The sequence below is a fragment of the Mus musculus genome, chromosome 12 (assembly GCF_000001635.26).
Source record: "Mus musculus strain C57BL/6J chromosome 12, GRCm38.p6 C57BL/6J".
NCBI classification, from domain to species: domain Eukaryota; kingdom Metazoa; phylum Chordata; class Mammalia; order Rodentia; family Muridae; genus Mus; species Mus musculus.
The window spans coordinates 91,781,837-91,792,463 of record NC_000078.6 but is presented as its reverse complement, the minus strand read 5'-3'; the positions used below and the strand labels follow the sequence as shown (position 1 = coordinate 91,792,463).

Sequence of the window (10,627 nt, the reverse complement as noted above, 5' to 3'; positions counted from 1 at the left end):
CCTTCTTCTCATTAAGGGATTCAATCCTTCAAATGGTGCTCTCTCTGCAGCACAGCCTCCTGAAGCTACGAGGGAGCTCCTACTTGACTTTAGCTGGGCCATCAGGCTTCTGCCCAACAGTTTATCATTGCATGCGGGCTGTAGTCTTGCAATGCTATTCTGGAAGTGATGGTGATTTTAAGGGCTAGCATAAAAGCTTTCCTCAGCGTTTTTGTTAGGTTTTAGGAATGGACCCAAGCTTCCTGATAGGTGGTGTGGGATCCAGTCCAAAATAGAAACACAATCTAAGGCTCTGTGGGTCAAGAGGCAGATGTGGCCTTTTCTGTTATGTGTCAAGGTTTGTGGGGCCTTAACATAGAATAGGAGCATGGTGCTGGTGAGGACAGAGGGTCACAAGAGACAGAGTGGGACAGGAAATGAAAGTACAGCTGACTGTCTACGAGGGAGGGTTCCTGGGCGGGGCTCCTAGCCCCTTCAAATGAGCTTGCTGCAGATACTATTAACGGCTGAGGAGTTACAATACAGAATCCAATGGCAGGAGGCTGAAGCCCCAGTGTTACAATTTCAACAAGTGTACATTTAAAGATGTGTCATCGTTTTCTTTCCTTGTGCTTGTGCCTGAAGTCTTATTAGACATGAAGTCTTATTTTGTTTTGTTTTGTCTGGAGAGCCCACCTTGTTCTGTGGGTATGTGAGGAATGTCTTGGGCTGAACAGCAGTAGACAATAGGAATTATTTGCTTCTAAGATAATCTTTTTAAATATTATTTGTTTATTTTTATTTATATGTATGCATGTATGTATGTATGTATGCATGCATGCATGTATGTATGTATGTATGTGTATGTATGTCTGCTTGGTGGTGTGGACACTATGTTTGTGCAGATGCCGGTGGAGGTCAGAAGAAGGCATCAGATCCCCTGGAGCTCGAGCTACAGATAGTTGTCCTATTTGTAAAGTCCACCCAGTGTAGGTGCTGGGAATCAAACCTGGGCCCCGTACAAAAGCACCAACTGCTCTTAATTGCTGAGCCATCTCAGTTCCCAATGTTCTATTTTAATCTTATGGAGTCCGAATCATACAGAGCACATTCTGTTGACTGGAACGTTGTGTAACACCTGACTGGGTTGGACTTCAGAGCACATCGTGTATAAGTCGATCTAATACATCCCCATTGGATAAAGAGTCATCGAGGACTTAGCACCTGGAACTCTCCCATTCCTCTGAAGTGGATGAAAAGGTGCTCACAGATCCAAGAAGAAACTGAATTAAGTGAGATGCAATCTTCTAGATTCGTTCTGGTCATAATGAAAATAGAATTCATCGTTAGGAGATGGAGCAAGTTTCAGAACTGTACAAAGGATCTTGAGTAGGCAGATGGTGCCAACAGCCTAGCTGAGTGACTCCAGCGTGAGAGGACTGGCAGTGAGCAGGACTTCCACTGCCATTTAGAATTCCATTCTGGGCCCACCCTTTCACCAGAGGAGAGTGGGACCCTGATTGACAGTGTCATTAGGTTGAGGGAAGAAAGGAGAATCGCTGGCTATGGGCCTCCCAAACAGAAAGGAAGGAGTTCTAAGCAGGGAACCCTTGTCGATTTCTTTACAAATCCAGTATTTTTCCTGGTTTTTGCCTCAGTTGGAGTTCTGTAAAGAAGCAGAACCGATGGGATGAATGTTTTACAAGGGGGCTGTATTAGACCTGCGCCCTTGATTTACATGCTATGGGACTGGATAGTCCAACAGCAGCTCTCTCAATTCTGGGGCGGCGAGAACTCACCATGCTGGATGCCTTGGCCGTTCCACCCTAGTGCGGAAGGAGAGCCCTGACCCTGCAGTACCTGCTGGAAGTCGGAAAAGGCTGGGTTCGGATGTCAGAGGAGGGCAGCGCCAGCACCAGCAATAGGCGAATGCGTTCATAACCAAAGCAGCGAGCAACAGCTTCCCTCGGAGCTCCTTCCATCCAGTCCACGGTGGTTCCTTCTCTGAGGGAACTTATGTACCTGTCCAGAGGTGCCTCTTAGTTGATTTCAGATCCAACCACGCTGACAAGCAATCGCTTGGCTCCTAGAGAATCTTATTCAATGAACAAAAACCCAAACCCAAACCTAAACCTAGTAAGAGTCTGGAAGAATCTTAAGGGGATTTGAGTCTTTCTCTTGAGGACCTGGCCATCAAGATGAAGACTAGAGGCACTAACGTACCCTCCCATAGGCACAGAAACTAACTTGGCAGTCGTTAAGTACAAGGGACACACTGGTTAGAGAAAAATACGACGAATTAACAAGTCAGCCTACAATAGTGACCTCATCCCGACTGCCCAGACCATGTTAGAGGGACGGGTCTACTTTAGTGAGTCCAAACATTCCAGTGAGAGGACACTTCTGTAATTCCAAGGACCTTCCTAGATAGTTATCATCATTTTATATATTCAGCTTTGATAGAATAGGGCCTAGACGCTAGGCAGATCCACACAGCTATTTGCCAGCCCCTTGCAATAACACTGATGTACACTAGGGGGCGTCAGTACATATGTTTTTAACTGAGTCCAACCCAACTAGAGTATGTATTTAGTCAAATACACCACACACACACACACACACACACACACACACACACACACACACACACACACACACACACACACACAGAGTCAGGGGTGCATCAAGCTTGGGTGTAGAGGTGTGAGGACAATTTGTAGAAGTCAGTTCCCTCCTTCCTTCATATGGGAGCAGAGGATTTGAACTCATATCATCAGACTTGGTACCTCTCTCCCTGCTAGGGCTGCCTCACCAGCCCTGAAAACGGACTTCTCACAGTTGACTTAACTGGATGTCAGCTCTCTTCACATCAGATGGATGAGCCTTTGGAATAATCATCTCGAAGACATCAGCAGGCTTAAAAGAGAAGCAAAGGCTCTGGACCTTGACGGTCAAGCTCCCGTTTTGCCTCTGGCTTTCTTAGCTGAGGAGTGGGGCAACAGTGAGCCTCACATCACTACAGCGGGCACACTATTAGCCTATCCCGTGGCTTCTAAGCAACTTCCCTTTCCCTGAGGTATTGCTCCCAAACTCTGTCCAGAACTCCCCTCCCTTTCACTGTCCAGCCTCCAGCTCCCCACAGGGCTCGGTTGGCAGAGGTGAGGAATCCTCAGTTGTGGGACAAAAGGCAGGGACTCCTGTTTGGTGAAGAGGCTTGCTGGTGATAGGTTTGTGTAGAATAAATAAGTGCCCGTTCATTTGGTGACCAACTAGTAGATGGTATGAAGTCCCAAGGCAGCTTGCTCCTTGTAAGTATCTCTCACATACAATGAAGGTGAGAGTTGAGGACTCTTTGGTCACACATTGCTGGTCTGAGGGGAGGTCACACTAAGTGTGAAAATCCCCACAGGCTCTCAAAGACATAACATGGAAAACAGACGTGTGGAATATTGTTTGAGTATATCCTGGCTGCTGGAACAAAAGAACTTCAAACCTGGACGCTCATAAGCAACAGGGATCTGTTTCTCACACAGTTTTGGAGAGTAGGGAGGTTCAAGGCTGAGGGAGGGGCCAGCAGAATGTGTGTCCAATGAGAACCTGTTTTCTGGTTGACAGATGCTGCATCCTCAAATGAGATGGCTACCCTTGGGCTTCTCTTAATCAGCATTAATCCCATCCATAGGTGTTCTTCCCCCTCCTTCCCAACACACACACCCAGACCTCGCCTTATAATACCAACCAGGGCTGTGTTGCGATCACATGATGGCTGATCTTTTTTTTTTTTTTAAGATTTATTTATTATTATATGTAAGTACACTGTAGCTGTCTTCAGATGCACCAGAAGAGGGCGTCAGAGAGCTCAGGACAGGTGGTTGTGAGCCACCATGTGGTTGCTGGAAATTGAACTCAGGACCTTTGGAAGAGCAGTCAGTGTTCTTAACCACTGAGCCATCTCTCCAGCCCATGATGGCTGATCTTAACTGACCACTTAACTAGATCAGGAATCAACCATAACTCATGCTACTGGGCAGTTCAGTGATGAATTTCCTTGATCGGGTTTATTTGAAGCAGGAAGTCCCATGCTAAATGAGCCATCACCTTCTGGCGGCAGTGCAGATAGACAGAGAAGCAGGAAGCTCTCGCTTCTTTGCCTGCTTGCCATCGCTGTTGCTAGCTAGCCAATCCATCTTTCCTGTGGATGGTGCGACCCTTTGTAGATCTTGAAGCCAGCTTTTCCCGGCTCTCTTATAGACTCAGGACCAGCAGCTCTCCAGGAATCTCAGGCCCTCAGGGTCAGAGCGGGACAGCTGAGACATCCAGCCTTGCGGACTGAATAGCTACTGGAATCTCAGCCTCTCCAGTGTGAGACAGCTGCTGTTGGACTACCCAGACAGACCACGTGATGTAAGTCAATCTAATATATATCCCCCTTTATGTATATATTCAGTGTATCAGTTCTTTTCCTTTAGAGAGTCCTAATGTATCAGGTATAATCATAGGAATGTAAATATCCATACCATAGCAAAAATGTTAATAATTTGCATTTGAGCATCTACTGAGATATTTTACATAAGATTGAATGAGTATGAGATTAAGTAACTTTATTAAAATGGCTCCTGAAGAGTTCAAATGATTTAAGTGACTCGCGTTCTGTTTCTAATAGATGAACTAATCTTAGCTATTTTATCCCGGGTCTTAGCCTATAGTCTGGCCATACAGTACAGGGAAACGTGGGCAAGCTCTGCGTTCACAACCACAGCAGAAAATGTCTTGTCACCCTGTGAGGTCCCATGATGTAAGAAGTGTCCTAGAGTGGAAAAGCCGTTCCATAAGGGTTGTATCCTGAAGCTCCGTTCACTGAGGCTCGTTCTACAGAAACGCCTCAGTATCAGCTCCTGTATCGTGGCTATGCTCTTGCAGCACAATTAAAAAAAAAAAGTTAGGACAGCCTAAATGTGCAACAACCTAGGACAAACTGGTAAACTGTGAATGAAGATATAGGTGACTGAGGGGGAAGCTCATTGGTAGAACACCTGTGTGGCATAATCAACACCCTGGGTTCATAGCCGGCACGTGCGCATGCGTACACGCGAATGCGCGCGCAGGGGAGGGGGGCGGCTATTATATCCATCTATGGAGTATATGCAACCATTGTAAAGACAGAGAATCTTAAGAATCGCCTGAGAAACTTAGAGAAAGAATCCAAAAAGGAAAGACTACCCAGGCTCCTCCAGAAGAAATTCTCGTTCATCAGGTGTCAGATGAGACCTGTCAATCTCTGTATTTTAAATAACGTTCTCCCAGAAGAGTGTGATACCCAGACAAGCTTGAATGAGGCTAAAATGATACATGTATGTAACTACATGAGAAAGATGCTCAAGTCGGTAAAATGCACCACTGGTTGTCGCCCAGGACTGCAGCTGCACAGGGGAAGATGGAACCACACATGTTCACAGAGAAAGATCTGAGCCCAGGCAGTCCTGGCGGCTGCCTCTGGGAAAGGGAAGAAGAAACGGACTCTGCATTTTTTTGTGTGTGTACTTCAGTGTTTGTTTATACATTGGAGAAGATGGAGGAAGGGTAAGGGGGAGGGGCAGGGGGAGAGGAGGAGTAAGAGGGGAAGGGGGATGATAGGAGGTAGAGGACAAGAAAGAACCTCTTGGGGTTTCACAGGTTCCCAAGTACATGGAAAGGGTGAACATGGGAGGAAGTGTCACTCAGGACCACAGCCATGCAGCCCAGGGACAGGCCCCGTGTGAGGACTCCAAGTGGTGCTCTGCTCTCTCTGGAGTCCCCGCCAAGCTCGACCTCACCCTGCAGCTAAGGCCCTCTCTCCCTCTGCTCCTTGGTGCTGAGCAGGGAGAGCCCAGACTTGGGAAGAGAGCTTTCCAGATCAACTTGGCCCACGCCAGCGCCAGCGTGGTGAGGTCATTCGGCACAGCTGCAAACTATTTCAAGGAAACAGGTGGTGGCTGTAACCTCTTCCAGGCTTGGGGTTTTGCTGGGAGAGAGGCCTCCTTCAAGGGCGTCTTCCCTGGGAGACCAGACACAGAGGTCTAGGCGGCTGGGAAAAGGGAGCACAGGGTCACAGGGCGTCCCCAGAAGCCTGCAGAGGTGTGTCCCTCCACAGCCGAAATCTCAGTGCCAGCTGTTTGTTTCTCCACCATAGCAGCTGGGAAACTGTTCCTCGGGAGCCGCACCTTCAGCAAGAAAACCATTCTCTCTAGAGAGGACCAATGGAGCCATGTAATTTGAAAGCTCTTGGATCATTTTAACTGGACAGCCAAGGTTGACACCAGCTGAAGTCCCTGGACAAGTATCACTCCCTTGGAAGCCTGCTTCGAATTTAGAACTTCAGGTCTGTACCCATCCTCCCTAAATCATCAGAATTGCATTCCCAAACAAGAGTCCCCGAAGAGTCTTGTGCCCTTTAGGATTTAGACGGTTGGCTTCTCTGGGCATGGGCCCAGCTGGTGGACACAGATCCTGGGAATTACAGAGGGGCTGCAAGACAGGTAAACACTGGCCTTCTATAAGATGCAGTGACCTCTCGAGGATGCAGTAAATTTGGCACAATTTTCCTTTGAATGTTTGTGCTGGGCATGACTTATCACTTAGCAGATTAGGGCTCCGATTGTGTCAGGATGGTTACTGGTTATGATCCTGAAACACAACCTGGTTAGTTGCCCAGCTTGTTTGAGCATGCGCTGGCTCCCTTTCTTCTCCAGCTCAGCCCCCATTCTGCCAACATCAAACTTTCTCACTGCCGCTCAGAACAGGGGATCAGAAAGTTCAGCACTCTCTCCGATTCCAGCACAGATTTTTCTGTTGAAATTGTGCTCCATCCTTAGGAAAAGCAAAACAATAGGAGGTTGTAGGTTCTAGCCATTGCCGTAGAAGCTGCAGAGGTAGGGTGCTTCTCTGCCAGCTGTTGAAGAGCAGGGTTCGGGCTTTGGCTTTGCCAAATCCTTGCTCCCCAGGTTTCTGCTAGCAGTTCACTTTTGGATGGAGAGTTAAAGACACTTTGTGGACGTAGCCCTGCAATGATTTGGGGACTGACCCGATATGATAATGGTTAGTAAGGGAGGACATTAAGCCATGCTATTCTTTCAATGATAGCAAAGCTTCTTCCAACCATGAGACTTAAAAGGCATGTGGTTGGTGGTATATGTCTTTGATCCCAGTATTTGGGAGGCAGAGGGAGATGGCCAGCCTAGTCTACATAACAAGTTCCAGGACCTGTCTCGAAAAAAAAAAACCAAAGACCAAAACAATCACACACACACACACACACACACACACCCCAAAAGCATAAATAAATAAATAAATAAATAAATGCCTAGTTACTCAGCAAACAAGCCTTTTCTAAATGCCAAGTTTTTGTACAACCATCCCACTTAATTATCAAAATGGCTCTTCAATACTGATAAGACACTTATTTTTAGGTGAGAAACTGGCTCAGAGATGTTTGGGCCTTGGGATAAAGGGCTTCGGAGTCACAGAATTTGGAGTCACACGGAGGTGTCCTGGGTCCAATGTCTCCTATGGGTCATTCTGTTAGGTGACTTTTCTCCATCCCAGAGCCTGCCTGCCATTGGATCCTGGAGTTCTTTCTAGTTAAATATTGGCTTATTTGTTCTTCCTTTGTTTTCTTTCCTGCTTGTGATGAAAGAAACATCATCTCTCCAAGTTGCTTCCCTTTCTTCTAAGATGGAAAGTGTTAGTCTATTAAGGACTCCAGCTTTGTATTTGTACGCTATAGGAGTTTTAAATGTCATCTCCCTGACTCTCTTTTACGCAAGAAAACATCTATTGTAGATGTGAGGAAATACACAGGAAAGCAAAAGGGAGGGATTTTTTTTTTTTGAGGGAAAGAATTCTGAGGGAATGAATCTTGGATACCAAGGGAAAAGAAAAATATGTTGTGTTTTTATGGATCAAAAAGGGGAAACTTCAGGCCATGGCAACGGTACAAGCAAGGCTCTTTTTTACACAGAGATTGATTCATTATTTTCTTTTTTTGCAGTGCTGAAGATTAAATCCAGAGCCTAGGCAAATGCTTTACCATGGAGCCACACCCCAGGTCTGCTTGGTTCCTTTGTTTTTTTTGGTTCATGATCTCTAATATACTGCTTTCATGAACTAAAAGCCATATGAGATTTTAAAGAACAAATTTGATTTTCTTATTAATCGATTTTCTTATTTGCACCATATGGGATGGAACTCAGGCTTTCACCTATACTGGGGCGAGCCTTTATTGCTGACTGTATCGCTAGCCCTAGAACTTGATTGTAAGCTATAAATGATCCAAAATGACAGTATCCATGATATCTAATGGGTCCTACACACCAGGCACCATCCTAAACACTGATGCTATGAGCTTCCAGATCTGAGTGGCGATGAGTCATTCTTGCTTTCATAGCACCTAGGGCTGTTCCTGCACAAAATACACAAGATCCGTAAACATTTATGTAACAAAGGAATCTTGCCTTGGAGGCGAAGATGCTAAGGGCCAAAGTGTAGAGAGCAACGCCATTCTATACTATTGATTTCAAGTTCAATGGAAGTCTGATTAGAGGCGTAGTGAAGGAGTTGAGGATGTTGCAGAACCTGAGGTGGGGGGTTAAAAAAAGGATCTGAAAGAGTCTTCAGGTAATGAGATGGAAGGAGACACTTGGTCCTAAGCTTGACAATTTGAGTTCTTTCTCCAGAAACCAAGGGGTGGAAGGAGAGAACCAATTTCTTCATATTACCCTCTGGCCACCACAACTATACACTATAACAATGGCTCTCCCTCCTACCCCTACAAAAAAACAAAACAAAACAAAAACAATACATGTCATGTTACAAACTGTAAGATTCTCCAAATCTTCGTAGCAAAATTTTCTACTTGCAAAAAACACTGAGTGCTAAAGAAAAGGGCCATGCCCTTTAAAGAGATTTCTTTAATCTTCCCTGACTCTTTCTCAAGACCAGCCATTTAAAATCATTCTTTGTCACTTACTTATGTGTGCACTCCCAAGGAGATCAAGGGGTGTCAGATTCCATAGAACTCAGGTACCAGGCAGTTGTGAGCAGCCTGATGTGGAAGCTGGGCATGAAACACAGTCGTCTAAGAACAACGCCCTCTTTTAACTACCAAGCCATCGATTCCGCTTAAGACGCTTTATTTTTAATTTTTAAAAATTTGTTTGTTTATTTATTTAATGTCTATGAGGACACTATAGCTGTCTTCAGACACCAGAAGAAGGCATTGGATCCCATTACAGATGGTTGTGAGCCACCATGTGGTTGCTGGGATTTGAACTCAGAACCTCTGGAAGAGCAGCCATTGCTTTTAACCGCTGAGCCATCTCTCCAGCTCCAAGACCAGCGCTTTAAAGTTGTCTGACATTGCTACTCGTTTCTGTTTCTACTATGTTCCATAAATTGACTAATCCATATATACTTGTGAATGAAAGCACTTTGCATAAAGATATGGCTAAGTCCCTGTTGGACTGATACGTCACAAAGACAATGCTAAAGGAGATAGGAAGAGTGAAATATTTCTGAAGGGTTTCTGGCTTGAGCCAGGCTATGGGCATAGACACAGGTTCTCCTACTCCCTTAACAGTTAAGATGGTTTTAATATGGTGTTTGTTTGTTTGTTTGTTTGCTTGTTGACATTCTTGCCATGGAGCTCTGGCTGATTTAGAACTTACTATGTAGCCCAGGCTGGCTTCAAACTCACAGAACTTCACATGCCCCTGCCTCTCTAGTGCTGGGATTAAAGGCGTATACCACCACACATGACTGGAAAGTTTTAATTCTTCAAACTAGCTCAGGTTTGAATGCCATATTGGTAGTCATTAGCTACATGAAGCTATGAACATTTCAGGACAACTTAAAACATAATAGTCCAGTAATCCCAGTACTCAGGAGGCAGAGGCAAGCTGATCTCTACAAGTTCAAGGCCAGCCTGGTCTATAGATTGAGTTCCAGGACAGCCAAGGCTACACAGAGGAACCTTGTCTTGGAAAAACAAACAAAGAAAACCCAATATTTCAAGTCATAATTACCCATATTTCAAGTCTGATAGCCACATGGCTAATTGCTGCCTTATGAAATACCTCAAGTAAAAAGTATTTTGCTGGCTGTGGTGGGATGTGACTGTGTAATCCCAACACTTTCGAGGTGAAGCTTGATGGATCCAAAGCCATTCTTGTCTACATAGTGAGTTCAAAGCCAGCCTAAGCTATGTGATAATCTGTCTCAAAATAACATATACAAAAAGAAAAAGACAAAACGACAAGGAATGTTTCCATTTTTCATAGGCCATTCTATCAGACAACACAGATCTAGGAAGTTAAGTCCTTTCCAGGCTGAAAGAACTCGAGGCCTAAGTAAGTTATATTACATTTAGCTTCTTTTCATCGTCCTACAAGTTTCTCCCTCTGGAGAAGGATACCTTCAGTCACTTCATTTTAGGATTTAATTAATGTTCTCCTCAGAGCACTTGCTTCCGTCTCAGGATGTGTGCTGTATAATAATACTAGGTTTGCTTTTCACAAGTCTGCAGACTTTCATTCCCTAGTCACAAGGCATTTCATCCCAAAGGAGACCTGGTCACCGCTAAGCAACTACTCATTTCCCCAGGTCCCACAGATCA

The 10,627-nt window shown here is 45.2% G+C and overlaps 1 protein-coding gene across 1 annotated transcript in view; it reads left to right on the top strand.

Annotated features, from left to right (window-relative positions):
* The first annotated feature begins 6,027 nt into the window (after window positions 1-6,027).
* Ston2 (stonin 2) overlaps window positions 6,028-10,627 on the top strand; it is a 153,428-nt gene continuing 148,828 nt past the window's right edge. Inside the window, exon 1 of the mRNA NM_175367.6 lies at window positions 6,028-6,337. The gene's annotated coding sequence lies outside the window, so the exon portion shown is untranslated. The remainder of the gene's footprint in view (window positions 6,338-10,627) is intronic.